Source organism: Rana temporaria, chromosome 5 (assembly GCF_905171775.1).
Source record: "Rana temporaria chromosome 5, aRanTem1.1, whole genome shotgun sequence".
NCBI lineage: Eukaryota > Metazoa > Chordata > Amphibia > Anura > Ranidae > Rana > Rana temporaria.
Window position 1 is genome coordinate 326761162 of NC_053493.1, and position 19811 is coordinate 326780972.

Consider the following 19811-nt stretch of genomic DNA (forward strand, 5'->3'; position numbering starts at 1 on the left):
TCTCGAGAAAAAGGGTGCCCAGCGAGTTTGGTGTGGTTTGAGCCATTTTGCGGATCGCAGATGTTCAAGATTCTTATGATCCGTGTAGATCAGAATTGGGTGGGCCACTCCCTCCAGCAAGTACCTCAATTCCTCCAACACAGCTTTGATCGTCAAAAGTCCCCGATCCCCTACATCATAGTTTCTTTCAGCTGATGTAAGTTTTTGTGAAAACAATGCCACTGGATGGGTTACTTCTTTGAGGCCTTGACATTGTGGGAGAATTGCCCCAACTGCACTTTCTGAAGCATCCACCTCTACAATATAGGGCAAGGTAGAGTCTGGGTGATTTAAGACAGGAGCAATAGTAAACCATCTCTTTAATGTTTTTAAAAGTGGCTTGTGCCTCAGATTTCCAACAGAAGTGGATACTTTGCTTTGTCAGCTGTGTAATGGGGTGAATAATAGCCAAAAAGTTTGTAATAAATTTGCAGTAAAAGCCCACGAAGTGTTGTATTCCCTTGTTGTCTATGGGGGATGGTCAATCTAGTATCAATGAGACTTTCAGTGGGTCCATCTTGATCCCTTCGGTCAAAATGATCAGCCTAAGAACTGGATGCATCAACGTCGCATTTCTCGGCTTTGGTATACAGTCCATGTTTGCAGAGCTGGCACAATATGCTTTTAACATGCCCTCTGTGCAACTCCACTGACACGGAGAATATCAAGATGTCGTCAAGGTAAACAACCATGAAAATATCCAGAAAGTCTTTGAAAATGTAATTTATGAAATACTGGAAGGTAGCTGGGACATTACAAAGGCCAAAGGGCATGACTAGATACTCAAAATGCCCAAATTGAATACGGAAGGCAGGCTTGCGATGAACAACACAGAGCAGTACCAGATGCAGGCTTGCAGGGCTGGGAGCTGTAGCAGGCTGGATGAGCGAGATGCAGGGTCAGACAGGCCGGGTGAGTAACAACCAGGCAAATCAGGCATAGACTGTAGGCAGAAGGAAGGTCAGGTCACAAGCCGAGTACTAACAAGAGATCATCAGACAGAATCAGCAGGCAGGATCAGAGTCTAAAAGCAAGCCAGGTCAAGACAGGCAGTGGACAGTTACAGGTAACGACAAGCTGGATCTGGATCAGAGGTCCCACAGGAAATGGGAAACAACTCAGAAGCTACAAACCAAACAGCAATGAACCTCTGAAACGCTATGGAAGCCTTGTTTAAATAGCCCAACTGGTGTCAGCATTAGTGACAGACGTGTGCCTAGAAGCGCTAGTGCGCATGCGTGTGCACTGATGCACGCGACGGGCGATTACATGGAGGACCTGTCTTGACCAGGAGGAGTAGAGGAAAGAGTAGGGGGAGGAGGAATAAGAAAAAAGGTGGAAGAAGTATAGGAGGAGAAAGCGATTACAATAGCAATGCTTGGCACATGCTACCTACATGTAGCAGAACCTCTACGTTTATTTTTAGGCTTGCCTGTAATTTTTTTATTTTTATGATATATAGACATGTGTATTTGTTTCCGTCTGAATGCATTTTCTTCCGAATTTCGGGTATTTTCGTTATCGTTTTAACAAACGAAAACGAATGCGCAGAATCCGAAATCCGAAAAATCCGACATAAAAAAATGCTTTATTTTCGTTTTCAATACTACAACAGTTCGATATAGATAGAAGATTTGACATGATGCTTTTGACATAAACGACGAAGATTCGACGAAGCAGCAAAAAACATACAAATGTTGAATCTGTCATTGAAGGCTTATGGTGTCTGTCGAAAGTTCTAAGAAGATTTGACAAACAGCTAAACTGTACGACGCCGCAATCATGCATTTCTGGTCAAATGCTCGGCCCATAGGCAATAGAAGAATTTGAATGTTGGTTGACTAGTAATAATAATTTATAAATATAATTATTGCTAGCGTCATACAACATTAGAACTCTTTTATAGCTTGTACAGTAGTTTGTCACCATTTCAAAGGCATGAGCAATTTAAAATCTTGCCATTTTTGTAATCACTCAATGCAACATCATATTTTACCAAAAATTTAGTATTATATTGTGTTTGTGTGCACTAGAATTAATTGAAACTTTTCTTAAAAATGTACATTTGATAAACGGCTGTGCAACTATCATGTGACATAAAAATTGCAACAACCACCATTTTATTTTGCAGTTTTCAGAAAAAATGTTTGGTAATTTAAAGTAAATTTGGTAGAAAGTGGTAAAAAAAAGCAAAAACAGTGCTATGTGCTCTCAGGGCAAGAATAAATGAACAATAGTGCTAATCAATAATCATGACAGCTGCACTCACAATATTGCACATAACAATATTAACCAAATAAAGAAAAATAAAATGTTGTGCTGTCCTAAATTATGTTCATAACCTCATGTAGAATATTCTAAGAAACAATACTTGATAAAGTGCGTAAGTCCTGAAACAAATGCTAAATACAAACAATAAACAATATAAAAGGTAAATTCTTCCAATATTAGTGAGAATAAAGTTCACAAAGTCCATGCTACCTAGCATAAACGGAAAAAGTACAAAATCCACAAGGAAGAAAATAGTAAGTAGTTCTTAACCCATGCACATTCTTATTTATTAGTGCTGCAGGTGATCACCAATCAGTTCTCCACTCTGAGATGAAAAAAAGAGCCTCTTACCAAATGATAAGACCTTTAATCTCACCTTGGTGAGCTCACCACCACTGTGGGTATGGAGTATGTCTCCATTTAAGAGGCCCATAGAGTAGTGGTTTGGAAACAGTCTCATATGAGATTGTATGGAGCAGATAAAAAGAAAAGAAGTTCATTGCACAACATCCTCCATTAAAAACAATTTATTAAAAGACATCTACTTACAAGTCTGAAGAACAAACAAGCATTCAATACAAATATTCTTCCAGCACTCAGGCAGGCTTGCTGATGTCACTGCTATTTCTTACGCCTGACATACGTTTTGTCATAATAGACGTCATCAAACGGGCAATAGGAATGATTGTCAGTCAGTTACACAGAATGTCACAAAATGTCAGTTACACAGCTTCTCTTACATTTATCAAATGGTGGATGAGAAAATAACCTTTTGAGAGACCCAGTATTTGTAAGCAGAGTTGTACTAATGTTCTTATAAACTGATACTATTTCTATGTTTTGTTTCACGCAAACCTAATAACTAAAGTCATGTCATGTCAAGTACATGAGTTTAAATATGTAACATGAGTTGTAACATACAATAGAAAATAAATGTTCAATATTTTTAAATCTGCACGCTAATATTAAAACATCTAGAGATTAACACTTTTGAATGATTTTGTATTCTGTCCTGAAGACTTTTGTTGAGCTGCCCATATCTGTATCCTGTTTGATTTACGTCGCACGTTTGATCAACAATTAACCACTTAAGCCCTGGCCCAGAGGCGATTCAGTTTGCATGCGTTGCGCTATACAAGTCATTCATTCATTCATTCATTCACCAATACGCTGCCTAAAGACCCAAGGTGTTTTTACAATTTGGCACTGCGCTGCTTTAACTGGTAATTGCGCGGTCATGCAATGTTGTACCGAAACAAAATTTGCGTCCTTTTCTTCCCACAAATAGAGCTTTCTTTTGATGGTATTTGATTGCCTCTGCGATTTTTATTTTTTGCGATATAAACGGAAAAAGATCGAAAATTTTGAAAAAAAAATATTTTTCTTATAACAAAAAGTAAAAAATATCGAATAAACAAAATTTTAGTCAAACATTTAGGCCAAAATGTATTCAGCCACATGTCTTTAGTAAAAAAAATCTAAAATGGCAGGGCAGTACAAAACCCCCCCAAATGACCCCATTTTGAAAAGTAGACACCCAAGGAAACTGCTGAGAGGCATGTTGAGTCCATTGAATATTTTTTTTTGTCCCAAGTGATTGAATAATGACAAAAAAAAAAAAAAATTACAAAAAGTTGTCACTAAATGATATATTGCTCACACATGCCATGGTTATATGTGGAATTGCACCCCAAAATACATTCTGCTGCTTCTTCTGAGTACGGGGATACCACATGTGTGGGACTTTTTGGGAGCCTAGCCACGTACGGGACCCCGAAAACCAAGCACCGCCTTCAGCATTTCTAAGGGCGCAAATTTTTGATTTCACTCCTCACTACCTATCACAGTTTCGAAGGCCATAAAATGCCAAAATAGCACAAAACCCCCCCAAATGACCCCATTTTGGAAAGTAGACACCCCAAGCTATTTGCTGAGAGGCATGTCGAGTCCATGGAATATTTTATATTTTGACACAAGTTGCGGGAATATGACAAACTGATTTTTTTTTGCACAAAGTTGTCACTAAATGATATATTTCTTACACATGCCATGGTTATATGTGGAATTACAGGCATGTTGAGTCCATGGAATATTAATTTTTTTTGCCCCAAGTGATTGAATATTGACCAAAAAAATAAATAACAAATAAATTACAAAACGTTGTCACTAAATGATATATTTCTCACACATGCCATGGTTATATGTGGTATTGCACCCCAAAATACATTCTGCTGCTTCTCCTGAGTACGGGGATACCACATGTGTGGGACTTTTTAGGAGCTTAGCCGCGTACGGGACCCCGAAAACCAATCACCACCTTCAAGATTTCGAAGGACATACATTTTTGATTTCACTCACACAAATCTTGAAGGCAGTGATTGGTTTTTGGGGTCCCGTACGCGGCTAGGCTCCCAAAAAGTCCCACACATGTGGTATCTCCGTACTCAGGAGAAGCAGCAGAATGTATTTTGGGGTGCAATTCCACATATAACCATGACATGTGTGAGAAGTATATAATTTAGTGACAACGTTTTGTAATTTTTTTTTTGGTCAATATTCAATCACTTGGGGCAAAAAAAAAAATATTCCATGGACTCAACATGCCTCTCAGCAAATAGCTTGGGGTGTCTTCTTTCCAAAATGGGGTCATTTGGGGGGGTTGTGTGCCATCTTGGCATTTTATGGCCTTTAAAACTATGATAGGTAGTGAGGAGTGAAATCAAAAATTTATGCCCTTAGAAATCTTGAAGGCTTTTCGGGGCCCCGTACGTGGCTAGGCTCCCAAAAATTCCCACACATGTGGTATCCCCGTACTCAGGAGAAGCAGCAGAATGTATTTTGGGGTGCAATTCCACATATAACCATGGCATGTGTGAGCAATATATCATTTAGTGACAACTTTGTGCAAAAAAAATCAGTTTATCATATTCCCGCAACTTGTGTCAACATATAAAATATTCCATGGACTCGACATCCCTCTCAAAAAATAGCTTGGGGTGTCTACTTTCCAAAATGGGGTCATTTGGGGGGTTTTTGTGCTATTTTGGCATTTTATGGCCTTCGAAACTGTGATAGGTAGTGAGGAGTGAAATCAAAAATTTACACCCTTAGAAAGCCTGAAGGCGGTGATTGGTTTTTGGGGTCCCGTACGCGGCTAGGCTCCCAAAAAGTCTCACACATGTGGTATCCCCGTACTCAGGAGAAGCAGCAGAATGTATTTTGGGGTGTAATTCCACATATGGGGGGAGTATATGCTTTGCGCGTGGGTGTAAGCGTTACTGGCACTAACTAGCTACCTAGCGGCACCAGCGACATTAATACAGTGATCAGAAAAATGATCGCTTAGTGACGCTGGCAATAGGGGGGTGAAAGGGTTAACTCTAGGGGCAATCAGGGGTTAAAACCTTTATTAGAAAATGTATGGGGGTACCTAACGCTATAAAAACCTAGCGGGAGAACCTCAAAAAATAACTAGCTACCTAGCGGCACTAATACAGCGATCAGAAAAACGATCGCTTAGTGACGCTGGTAATAGGGGGTAAAAGGGTTAACTCTAGAGGCAATCAGGGGTTAAAACCTTTATTAGAAAATGTATGGGGGTACCTAACGCTATAAAAACCTGGCAGGCGAACCTCAAAAAATAACTAGCTACCTAGCGGCACCAGCGACACTAATACAGCGAGCAGAAAAACGATTGCTTAGTGACGCTGGCAATAGGGGGTGAAAGGGTTAACTCTAGGGGCAATCAGGGGTTAAAACCTTTATTAGAAAATGTATGGGGGTACCTAGCGCTATAAAAACCTGGCGGGCGAACCTCAAAAAATAACTAGCTACCTAGCGGCACCAGCGACACTAATACAGCGATCAGAAAAACGATCGCTTAGTGACGCTGGCAATAGGGGGGTGAAAGGGTTAACTCTAGGGGCAATCAGGGGTTAAAACCTTTATTAGAAAATGTATGGGGGTACCTAACGCTATAAAAACCTGGCGGGCGAACCTCAAAAAATAACTAGCTACCTAGCGGCACCAGCGACACTAATACAGCGATCAGAAAAACGATTGCTTAGTGACGCTGGCAATAGGGGGTGAAAGGGTTAACTCTAGGGGCAATCAGGGGTTAAAACCTTTATTAGAAAATGTATGGGGGTACCTAACGCTATAAAAACCTGGCGGGCGAACCTCAAAAAATAACTAGCTACCTAGTGGCACCAGCGACACTAATACAGCGATCAGAAAAACGATCGCTTAGTGACGCTGGCAATAGGGGGTGAAAGGGTTAACTCTAGGGGCAATCAGGGGTTAAAACCTTTATTAGAAAATGTATGGGGGTACCTAACGCTACAAAAACCTGGCGGGCGAACCTCAAAAAATAACTAGCTACCTAGCGTCACCAGCAACACTAATACAGCGATCAGAAAAACGATTGCTTAGTGACGCTGGCAATAGGGGGATGAAAGGGTTAACTCTAGGGGTAATCAGGGGTTAAAACCTTTATTAGAAAATGTATAAGGGTACCTAACGCTATAAAAACCTAGCGGGCGAACCTCAAAAAATAACTAGCTACCTAGCGGCACTAATACAGCGATCAGAAAAACGATCGCTTAGTGACGCTGGTAATAGGGGGTAAAAGGGTTAACTCTAGAGGCAATCAGGGGTTAAAACCTTTATTAGAAAATGTATGGGGGTACCTAACGCTATAAAAACCTGGCGGGCGAACCTCAAAAAATAACTAGCTACCTAGCGGCACCAGCGACACTAATACAGCGATCAGAAAAACGATCGCTTAGTGACGCTGGCAATAGGGGGTGAAAGGGTTAACTCTAGGGGCAAACAGGGGTTAAAACCTTTATTAGAAAATGTATGGGGGTACCTAACGCTATAAAAACCTGGCGGGTGAACCTCAAAAAATAACTAGCTACCTAGCGGCACCAGCGACACTAATACAGCGATCAGAAAAACGATCGCTTAGTGACGCTGGCAATAGGGGGTGAAAGGGTTAACTCTAGGGGCAATCAGGGGTTAAAACCTTTATTAGAAAATGTATGGGGGTACCTAACGCTATAAAAACCTTGCGGGCAAACCTCAAAAAATAACTAGCTACCTAGCGGCACCAGCGACACTAATACAGCGATCAGAAAAACGATCGCTTAGTGACGCTGGCAAAAGGGGGGTGAAAGGGTTAACTAGGGGGTGCTCAAGGGGTTAAAAGTGTTAGGTCCAGGGTAGCCCCCTAGTTAACCCTTTCACCCCCCTTTTGCCAGCGTCACTAAGCGATCGTTTTTCTGATCGCTGTATTAGTGTCGCTCGTGCCGCTAGGTAGCTAGTTTTTTTTGAGGTTCGCCGCCATGTTTTTATAGCGTTAGGTACCCCCATAAATTTTCTAACGCTATAAAAACATGGCGGCGAACCTCAAAAAAAAACTAGCTACCTAGTGGCACGAGCGACACTAATACAGCGATCAGAAAAACGATCGCTTAGTGACGCTGGCAAAAGGCGGGTGAAAGGGTTAACTAGGGGGTGATCAAGGGGTTAAAACCTTTATGGGGGGGGGGTAGGGGGCTACCCTGGACCTAACACTAACTGCCTGACACTAACTGCCTGTCACACTGACACTAACTGCAGTGATCAGTAAATGATCACTGCTATTTAGTGACAGTGTGACAGGGGGGGCTGGGGGGGGTGATCGGGGGGTGACCGGGGGGGGGATTGTATGCCTATGTGTACAGGTGTCAGTGTAGTGCTTGTGTACTCACTGTGTGATGTCTCCGCTCCTCCGCCGGACGAATATACCGGTGGGAGGAGCGGTGACATCACTTCCTCCTCTGCCTGTGTTTACAATGCAGGCGGAGGAGGGCTGGGGAGCGATCCGGAGGGGGTGGACAAAAACGAACCGCCGCCCCCTCATCCCGGATCGCTGCTGAAGCTTACCGGACCGCCGCAAGTAGCGGGGGGGGTCCCGACTGGACCCCCGACCCACGTCAAGCAGAGCACGTACAGGTACGTTGATGTGCCTGTCCGTGCCATTCTGCTGACGTATATGTACATGAGGCGGTCCGAAAGTGGTTAAAGTAATTACCAAAAAAAATATCAAGAGAGTCTGTCGTGAAGGTCCTTTTGCAGGAACTTTCTCTTAAAAGGTTACAGCCTCCTGCATTGTCACATGGGCTTCTAATGAAGACTAGAAGTCAAAATGTAGCTACAAAGAGGCTCCAGAATATTAGCAGCACTGAGGTGTAACAAAGACTGTAAAACACTGTGCTTTAGTTAGTTAAGGTTTAAATCTACTTCAAACTCTATATTTGAAAGATTTTACCATTAAGTATACAACGTGGTTGGGGTTAAAAACACCATTTAAAAAAAAAAAATAATAATAATTTCCAATGCCTTTTTGTGATCAATGATAGGTATAACCATAATGGGTTCTGCCACTAATTTGGAAAATGCAAAGTTCAGATAAATACTTGGTAAAATTAAGGAACCATATTTGTTTCTAAGAGAGTAAATAGATAAAACATGGACAATTCTAAAAGCAAAGTCTTGTGGCTTCTGCTGACATATTCCAATTACTCTTAAGCTATCACAAAGTCACTTGGTATATTACATTGATATCATTTTTAAATTATTGTGGAAAATGACTTTAAATCCAAAACAAATTAATTTCCCCTGGTATATGAGTTCAGCATTAACGGTACTGAGTGGTTTTAAAATTGCAGCGCTATAGGAAATATTTTTGGTGGAATGAACATTCTGATAGTGTATCCTGAGAATATTATAAATATCAGTCTTCATAAGAAAAATCTTGTACGGTATATATTTTAAAATTAAAAACTAAAAACCATTAAACCAGAACTATATTGAAATAACAAACCCCCAGCTATCATGACAGTCTTACTACATTAAACTCATAAATGGCAAAAAAGGTTGTAAAATACTTACCTTTCCTGCAGAAAATTATAATCCAGGTTCCCACCAAAGGCCAGAAAGGCAACAAACTTATGTAATGCATGGTCATCTTCCTATCTGCCTTAATAAGGACAACATTCATTCTTGATTCCAGATAGCATGTTGATATATACACCCTGGGGGAGAGAAGTAAGGTGTAATAACAAATAGTGGGTGTGGTCAGGGCTCAAAACTGAGTCTCTCACAAGGAGCAATGTTCAGATATTATTACAAGAGTATATATCCTGCTGGGCACACAAGTGCATATTACACAGGACACAGGGTTCAGGAGTTCATATCACACAGGACACAGCACTCAGGAGAGTGTAATAGAGGGTGTAGGAGAGGGTATCACAAGCTAATGTATAACCAAAAATAACATTCCTCCCAACCCTCCCTCTATAAAGCTCTCCCCCGACACCCCAGTACAGAGTCAAAATTGTCTGTCTAACCATTCTGAGCTTTAAGGGGGTGGGTGGGGGGCATCAGTAGTTAAGGGTGGGGGGTGTCTGTTGTTGGTGGGCGAACTCAGCATCACTTATTAACCACTTCCCGACCCCCGCATGTACATATACGTCCACAATATGGCACGTACAGGCACATGGGCGTACAGGTACGTCCCCGCCTTACCTGGGTTCGGGGGTCCGATCGGGACCCCCTCCGGTACATGCGAGGGCCGGGAACGGTGTACGGGAGGTCCGGGAGGAGGGGGCGGCTATTGGTTTCCAGCCGTCCCCTCTCGATCTCCGTCAGCGAATGAGCTTCCAGCTGAGCCCTCCCTGCCTGTGTAACTGTAAACACAGGCAGGGAGGAAGTGACGTTTTCTCCCCTCTGGCGGTCTTTTCGTCCGGTTCCAGAGGAGAGAAGACGTCAGTACTGTGAGTTGCACCAACAGCACACTGACACAGCACACATAGGCACATAACCCCCCCCGATCACCCCCCCAGCACCCCCAGATCACCCCCTGTCACAGTGTCACTGATTGCAGTGATCATTTATTTTCTGATCACTGCTTTTAGTGTCAGTGTGACAGAAAAAAGTGTCAGGGCAGTTAGGTTTAGGCCCCTTTAGGTCCAGGGTAGCCCCCTACCCCCCCCCCCCCAATAAAGGTTTAACCCCTGATTGCCCCTAAAGTTAACCCTTTCACCCCTATTGCCAGTGTCACTAAGCGATCGGTTTCTGATCGCTGTATTAGTGTCACTGTTGCCGCTAGGCAGTTAGTTTTTTTTGAGGTTCGCCGCCAGGTTTATATAGCGTTAGGTACCCCCATAAATAAAGGTTTTAACCCCTGATTGCCCCTAGAGTTAACCCTTTCACCCCTATTGCCAGTGTCACTAAGCGATCGGTTTCTGATCGCTGTATTAGTGTCACTGTTGCCGCTAGGCAGTTAGTTTTTTTTGAGGTTCGCCGCCAGGTTTATATAGCGTTAGGTACCCCCATAAATAAAGGTTTTAACCCCTGATTGCCCCTAGAGTTAACCCTTTCACCCCTATTGCCAGTGTCACTAAGCGATCGGTTTCTGATCGCTGTATTAGTGTCACTGTTGCCGCTAGGCAGTTAGTTTTTTTTGAGGTTCGCCGCCAGGTTTATATAGCGTTAGGTACCCCCATAAATAAAGGTTTTAACCCCTGATTGCCCCTAGAGTTAACCCTTTCACCACTGATCACTGTATAAGTGTCACTGGTGACGTGGTTAGCCAGTTAGTTATTTAGTTATTTTAGGTTCGCCACCAGGTTTTTAGAAAGCGTTAGGTACCCCCATATATTACCGAATAAAGGTTTTAACCCCCTGATTGCCCCCTAGTTAACCCTTTCACCAGTGATCACCGTATAAGTGTTACGGTTGACGCTGGTTGGTTAGTTTGCTGTTTATAGCATCAGAGCACCCGCCGTATATAACCCAATAGGTTTAACCCCCTGATCACCCGGCGGGTGATATAAATTTAATTTTAGCGCCAGTCAGGGTCTGCGTCGCCCCAGGCAGCGTTAGGTTAGAGCCAGTACCGCTTACACCCACTCGCTAAGCATACACCCCCCTTAGTGGTATAGGATCTGAACGGATCGATACCTGATCTGATCAGATCTATACTAGCGTACCCAGCAGTTTAGGGTACCCAAAAACGCATTGTTAGCGGAATCAGCCCAGATACCCGCTAGCACCTGCGTTTTCCCCCTCTGCCCAGCCCAACCCACCCAAGTGCAGTATCGATCGATCACTGTCACTTACAAAACACAAGACACATAACTGCAGCGTTCGCAGAGACAGGCCTGATCCCTGCGATCGCTTACAGTTTTTTTTGAAGCGTTTTCTACATTTGCTTTTCTATAGTCAGGTGCTTTTTTTACCTGTGAATCCTTACCATTGTACCACTAAATTTAGAGTCCAAAATGGCAAACCGAAGGTACAATGATAAGCAGGCCTTGGAGTTCATGTGCATGTCAGATAGTGAAGAGGAGGAGGTCACGCATCTGACAGATTCTGGCTCAGAATATGAACCCATTTACGACAGTGGCTCCATGTCAGATAGCTCGCACGACGAAGTTGAGGTCCCTGCTAAGGCCAGGCGTACCCGATCCCATTCTGATGTTGTTGAGCAGCAAGAACCGCAGGACCCTCGTATGGAGCAGAGATCCAGTACTAGCGCCGCTATTCCTTCTGGTGAATTGGCAAGCACCAGCGGCCTAGTACACCCTGGTCGTTTATCCAGCACTGCAGTAACACTTGGTGACGTGGCGAGTCCCATAAGTGCAGTTGAAGCTGGCGATGTGGCAAGCACAAGTAGTGTCCCGCTGCCACCAAGAAGAAGACAGAGACAGGCCCGTCGTGCCCATAGTGCCCTTCCTGTAGAATTTGCCTATCCTGATTGGGTCCCCACCACTTCTACAGCACCTGTACTTCCCCCATTCACTGGCCAACCCGGTATTCAGGTGGATACAGCGAACTTTACGTCACTTGATTTTTATTCGCTGTATTTCACGGAAGATCTCTATAGATCTATTGTGGACCAGACTAATTTATATGCTGGTACTTACATCGCCGCTAACCCCCAGTCTCGCCTTGCCAAACAATGGAAACCTCTCGAGGTTTCCGAATTTAAGACCTTTCTGGGCCTTACCCTCAACATGGGCATACACAAATTTCCGTCATTGCGGATGTATTGGTCCACACATCCCATTGACCATATGTACATTTTCTATGCTCACATGGCCAGGAAACGATACGAGGCGATCCTGCGGTTCCTGCATTTCAGTGACAATGCACTTTGTCGTCCACGTGGAGACCCTGAATTTGACCGGCTCTACAAAATTCGGCCCCTCGTAAACCATTTAAACGAACGTTTTGCAGCCTTGTTTAATCCCCAGCAGGTTGTATGCGTTGATGAGTCCCTGATTAAATTTGCTGGCCGCTTGTCTTTCAAACAGTACCTTCCCAGCAAGCGTTCCAGATACGGGGTCAAGCTCTATAAGCTCTGTGACAGGGCCACAGGCTACACATGGAGCTTTAGGGTTTACGAGGGAAAAGATAGTCAGGTAGAGCCGGAAGGATGCCCAGATTACATGGGGAGCGCTGGCAAGATTGTTTGGGACTTGGTGTCACCCTTATTCGGAAAGGGGTACCATTTGTATGTGGACAATTTTTACAGCAGCGTGCCACTTTTTAGCCACTTATTTGATCAACAGATTGGAGCATGTGGCACCGTGCGACCTAATCGCCGGGGCTTCCCCCAGCGGCTTGTAGATGCCCGTGTTAGGCCGGGGGCGAGAGCCTGCTGCAGATGTAAAAATTTGCTCGCTGTGAAGTGGCGGGACAATAGGAATGTTTTCGTTCTTACCACCCTTCACGCAGACACGACAGTCCAAATTCGTACGGCGACTGGTGTTGTGGAGAAACCCCTCTGTGTCCACGAATATAACCAAAACATGGGAGGGGTGGACCTCAACGACCAGTTAATGGCGCCGTATCATATTGCCCGTAAGACGAGACGCTGGTACAAAAAAGTGTCTCTACATTTATTTCAATTGGCTCTACTGAATGCTCATGTCGTATACAGAGCTTCAGGACGGAATGAATCCTTCCTTCAATTCCAGAGGGATATCATCACAGAACTCCTGTATCCAGGCGGTATTGTACCTCACCATCTCCTACCAAATGCAGTAAGCCGACTGCATGAGAGGCATTTTTCTTATGTCCTCCAGAGTACCCCTACCCAACGAGCCCCCCAAAGAAAATGTCGTGTCTGTACCAAGCGCGGATTTAGGCGTGACACCCGTTATTTTTGTCCCAAATGTCCTGGCAATCCTGGTCTTTGTATTGGTGAATGTTTTGAACGCTTCCACACACACGTTAATTATTAGTGTAGGGTGAAACATTTCACAGGCTAGGCACACTCACACAGGGTCTCCCAAGATGCCATCGCATTTTGAGAGACCCAAACCTGGAACCGAAAAGTTGAAGTTACAGTTCACAGTTACAAAAAAAAAGTGTTAAAAAAAAAAAAAAAAAAAGTAAAAAATAAAAACACACAAAAAAATATAAAATAAAAAAAACAAAAATAGTTGTCGTTTTATTGTTCTCTCCCTCTCTATTCTCTCTCTATTGTTCTGCTCTTTTTTACTGTATTCTATTCTGCAAAGTTTTATTGTTGTTATGTTTTTTCATGCTTGCTTTTCAGGTATGTAATTTATTTTACTGTTTTCAGGTACGCCATTCAGCTGTTGCGCGGACTTATTTATCTTGACAGCAACAGCGTTTGCTCCCACGATATATAAAGCCGCGACTCCAGTGCTGTAGGAGGTGATTTCACCACCACAGTTAAAAAAAAGAGCATATATGCCGAAGCATGCGGGCAGCAGGGGCGGAGGAGCGATTTTGCTCCTAATGCCGCGTACATACGGTTGACATTCCTACGGAGGCTTTCCCGTGGAAAAGTCTGACCATGTGTACACGGCATAGAAAAGTCCGACCGTGTGTACGCGGCATAGAAAAGTCCGACCGTACGCGGCATAACTTTTTTGCGGGAGGATGCCCCCATGCTTTGGCATATATATATTTTAGGCACAGGTTGCGTTAAAAAATGTTTTATTTTTTACTATGTTTTTTTATAGGTATTTGCTTTGCAGGTATGGTATGATCTTACTGTTATACTGGAATGTTACTTTGTTTTAATGTTAACCATCATTTGCTTAGCAGGTACGCCATTCAGTTGCAGTGCGGATTTATTTAGCGTGACAGCAACAGCGTTTGCTCCCACGATATATAAAGCCGCGACTCCAATGCTGTAGGAGGTGATTTCACCACTACAGTTCAAAAAAGAGCATATATGCCGGAGCATGGGGGCATTAGGGGCGGAGGAGCGATTTTGCTCCTAATGCCGCGTACATACGGTTGACATTCCTACGGAGGCTTTCCTGTGGAAAAGTCTGACCATGTGTACACGGCATAGAAAAGTCCGACCGTGTGTACGCGGCATAGAAAAGTCCGACCGTACGCGGCATAACTTTTTTGCGGGAGGATGCCCCCATGCTTCGGCATATATAAATGGTGCATGTATGCCCATCATTAGAAGTGGGTGGATGAAGGGAGGTATTCTAATGGTGGGCATACCCACCGATCAATCTTTTTTTTGTTCAGCCAACAGGCTGCATGAAAAAAAAAAAGATTACAATACATGTCCAACAAGAACCATCAACGTACTGGTATGTTGCAGGACTTTGAATGGTTATACCAGAATGATGCCTGCGGGTTTAGGCATCATCTTGGTATCATTCTTTTCAGCCAGCGGTCGGCTTTCATGTAAAAGCAGTCCTAGCGGCTAATTAGCCTCTAGACTGCTTTTACATTCAGTGGGAGGGAATGTCCCCCCCCCCCCCAGATATAAACGGCGCCATTGAGAATATGGGAAAGCATTTTATCACACCGATCTTGGTGTGGTCAGATGCTTTGAGGGCAGAGGAAAGATCTAGGGTCTAATAGACCCCATTTAAAAAAAAAAAGAGTACCTGTCACTAACTATTGCTATCATAAGGGATATTTACATTCCCTGAGATAACAATAAAAATGGTAAAAAAATAAATAAATGGAAGGAACAGTTAACAAATAAAATAAAAAAAGCGAAATAAATATATAAAAAAATAAAAAAATAAAAAAAAGCATCCCTGTCCCCCCCTGCTCTTGCGCAAAGACGAACGCAAGCGTCGGTCTGGAGTCATATGTAAACAGCAATTGCACCATGCATGTGAGGTATCACCGCGAAGGGCAGATCGAGGGCAGTCATTTTAGCAGTAGACCTACTCTGTAAATCTAATGTGGTAACCTATAAAGGCTTTTAAAGGCTTTTAAAAATGTATGTAGTTTGTCGCCACTGCGCGTTTGTGCGCAATTTTAAAGTATGTCGTGTTTGGTATCCATGTACTCGGCCTAAGATCATAATTTTTATTTCATCAATAATTTGGGCAATATAGTGTGTTTTAGTGCTTTAAAATAAAAAAAAGTGTATTTTTTCCCCAAAAAATGCGTTTGAAAAAACGCTGCGCAAATACTGTGTGGAAATTTTTTTTGCAACACCCACCATTTTAATCTGTAGGGCCTTTGCTTTAAAAAAATATATAATGTTTGGGGGTTCAACTTTACTTTCTTGCAAAAAAATAATATGTTTTTATGTAAACAAACAGTGTCAGAAAGGGCTTTTTCTTCAAGTGGTTAGAAGCGTGGGTGATGTGTGACATAAGCTTCTAATTGTTGTGCATAAAATGCCAGGACAATTGAAAACCCCCCCAAATGACCCCATTTTGGAAAGTAGACACCCCAAGCTATTTGCTGAGAGGCATCTTAAGTCCATGGAATATTTTAGATTTTGACCCAAGTTGCGGGAAATATAAATATATATATATATATATATATATTTTTTGCGCAAAGTTGTCACTAAATGATATATTGCTCAAACATGCCATGGGCATATGTGGAATTACACCCCAAAATGCATTCTGCTGCTTCTCCTGAGTACGGGGATACCACATGTGTGAGACTTTTTGGGAGCCTAGCCGCGTACGGGACCCCAAAAACCAATCACCGCCTTCAGGCTTTCTAAGGGTGTAAATTTTTGATTTCACTCCTCACTACCTATCACAGTTTCGAAGGCCATAAAATGCCAAAATAGCACAAAAAAAACCCAAATGACCCCATTTTGGAAAGAAGACACCCCAAGGAAACTGCTGAGAGGCATGTTGAGTCCATTGATTTTTTTTTTTTTTGTCCAAAGTGATTGAATAATGAGAAAAAAAAAAAAAAAAAGAAAAATGTGTCACTAAATGATATATTGCTCACACATGCCATGGTTATATGTGGAGTTGCACCCTAAAATACATTCTGCTGCTTCTCCTGAGTACGGGGATACCACATGTTTGGGACTTTTTGGGAGCCTAGCCGCGTACGGGACCCCGAAAACCAAGCACCGCCTTCAGCATTTCTAAGGGCGCAAATTTTTGATTTCACTCCTCACTACCTATCACAGTTTCGAAGGCCATAAAATGCCAAAATAGCACAAAAAACCCCCAAATGACCCCATTTTGGAAAGTAGACACCCCAAGCTATTTGCTGAGAGGCATGTTGAGTCCATGGAATATTTAATTTTTTTGCCCCAAGTGATTGAATCATGACCAAAAAAAAATAAAATAAAAAAATGTACAAAACATTGTCACTAAATGATATATTTCTCACACATGCCATGGTTATATGTGGAATTGCACCCCAAAATACATTCTGCTACTTCTCCTGAGTACGGAGATACCACATGTGTGGGACTTTTTGGGAGCCTAGCCGCGTATGAGACCCCGAAAACCAAGCACCGCCTTCAAGATTTCTAAGGACATAAATTTTTGATTTCACTCACACAAATCTTGAAGGCAGTGCTTGGTTTTCGGGGCCCCGTACGCGGCTAGGCTCCCAAAAAGTCCCACACATGTGGTATCCCCGTACTCAGGAGAAGCAGCAGAATGTATTTTGGGGTGCAATTCCACATATAACCGTGGCATGTGTGAGAAATATATCATTTAGTGACAACGTTTTGTATTTTTTTTTTTTTTGGTCATTATTCAGTGACTTGGGGCAAAAAAATTAAATATTCCATGGACTCAACATGCCTCTCAGCAAATAGCTTGGGGTGTCTACTTTCCAAAATGGGGTCATTTGGGGGGGTTTTGTGCTGTTTTGGCATTTTATTGCCTTCGAAACTGTGATAGGTAGTGAGGAGTGAAATCAAAAATTTATGCCCTTAGAAATCCTGAAGGCGGTGATTGGTTTTCGGGGTCCCGTATGCGGCTAGGCTCCCAAAAAGTCCCACACATGTGGTATCCCCGTACTCAGGAGAAGCAGCAGAATGTATTTTGGGGTGCAATTCCACATATAACCGTGGCATGTGTGAGAAATATATCATTTAGTGACAATGTTTTGTATTTTTTTTTTTTTGGTCATTATTCAGTGACTTGGGGCAAAAAAATTAAATATTCCATGGACTCAACATGCCTCTCAGCAAATAGCTTGGGGTGTCTACTTTCCAAAATGGGGTCATTTGGGGGGGTTTTGTGCTGTTTTGGCATTTTATTGCCTTCGAAACTGTGATAGGTAGTGAGGAGTGAAATCAAAAATTTATGCCCTTAGAAATCCTGAAGGCGGTGATTGGTTTTCGGGGTCCCGTACGCGGCTAGGCTCCCAAAAAGTCCCACACATGTGGTATCCCCGTACTCAGGAGAAGCAGCAGAATGTATTTTGGGGTGCAATTCCACATATGCCCATGGCATATGTGAGAAATATATAATTTAGTGACAACGTTTTGTAAAAATTTTTTTTTTTTTTTTTTTGGTCATTATTCAATCACTTGGGGCCATAAAATTAAATATTCCATGGACTCAACATGCCTCTCAGCAAATAGCTTGGGGTGTCTTCTTTCCAAAATGGGGTCATTTGGGGGGGTTGTGTGACATCTTGGCATTTTATGGCCTTCAAAACTGTGATAGGTAGTGATAGGTAGTGAGGAGTGAAATCAAAAATGTATGCCCTTAGAAATCTTGAAGGCGGTGCTTTGTTTTCGGGGCCCCGTATGCGGCTAGGCTCACAAAAAGTCCCACATATGTGGTATCCCCGTACTCGGGAGAAGCAGCAGAATGTATTTTGGGGTGCAATTCCACATATAACTATGGCATGTGTGAGCAATATATCATTTAGTGACAACTTTGTGCAAAAAAAAATCAGTTTGTCATATTCCCGCAACTTGTGTCAAAATATAAAATATTCCATGGACTCGACATGCCTCTCAGCAAATAGCTTAGGGTGTCTACTTTCCAAAATGGGGTCATTTGGTTTTTTTTTTTGCTATTTTGGCATTTTATGGCCTTCGAAACCTTGATAGGTAGTGAGGAGTGAAATCAAAAATTTGTGCCCTTAGAAATGCTGAAGGCGGTGCTTGGGTTTTGGGACCCCGTATGCGGCTAGGCTCCCAAAAAGTCCCACACATGTGGTATCCCCGTACTCAGGAGAAGCAGCAGAATGTATTTTGGGGTGCAATTCCACATATAACCATGGCATGTGTGAGAAATATATCATTTAGTGACAACTTTTTGTAAACTTTTTTTTTTTTTTTTTTTTCGTCATTATTCAATCACTTGGGACAAAAAAATTAAATATTCAATGGACTCAACATGCCTCTCAGCAGTTTCCTTGGGGTGTCTACTTTCCAAAATGGGGTCATTTGGGGGGGTTTTGTACTGCCCTGCCATTTTAGCACCTCAAGAAATGAGATAGGCAGTCATAAAATAAAAGCTGTGTAAATTCCAGAAAATGTACCCTAGTTTGTAGACGCTATAACTTTTGCGAAAACCAATAAATATACGCTTATTGCGATTTTTTTTACTAAAGACATGTGGCTGAATACATTTTGGCCTAAATGTTTGACTAAAATTTAGTTTATTCGATTTTTTTTACTTTTTGTTATAAGAAAAATCATTTTTTTCAAAATTTACGTTTATATCGCAAAAAATAAAAATCGCAGAGGCGATCAAATACCATCAAAATAAAGCTCTATTTGTGGGAAGAAAAGGACGCAAGTTTCGTTTCGGTACAACATTGCATGACCGCGCAATTACCAGTTAAAGCAGCGCATTGCCAAATTGTAAAAACACCTTGGGTCTTTAGACAGCGTATTGGTCCGGGGCTTAAGTGGTTAAAAGTATATTAACAGTCAAAAGGCCAGAGCACGTAGACCCTTGACTAGATAATTTTGAGTTGGTTACTGACAACATAGAGAAGGTACTGTAAGGGGTTAGCTCGGTAGCGGGGTGTGTGACCCCCTGGATGGGTTCACTACACACTGAATTTATACAGAAAGGCAGTTGAAGACAGTTGAAAACAAAGATTTTGGTTTATTCATCCATCTTGCTGGAAACAAGTGCAAGCGTCCAAACAGCATAAACAAAATCAAACATAAAATAAACCCTGGCCACTTGGGGCGTCTACCTTCACCACACAGGAACCTATCTATGGAGTCTGGCACAGCCTATTGCTGGGCA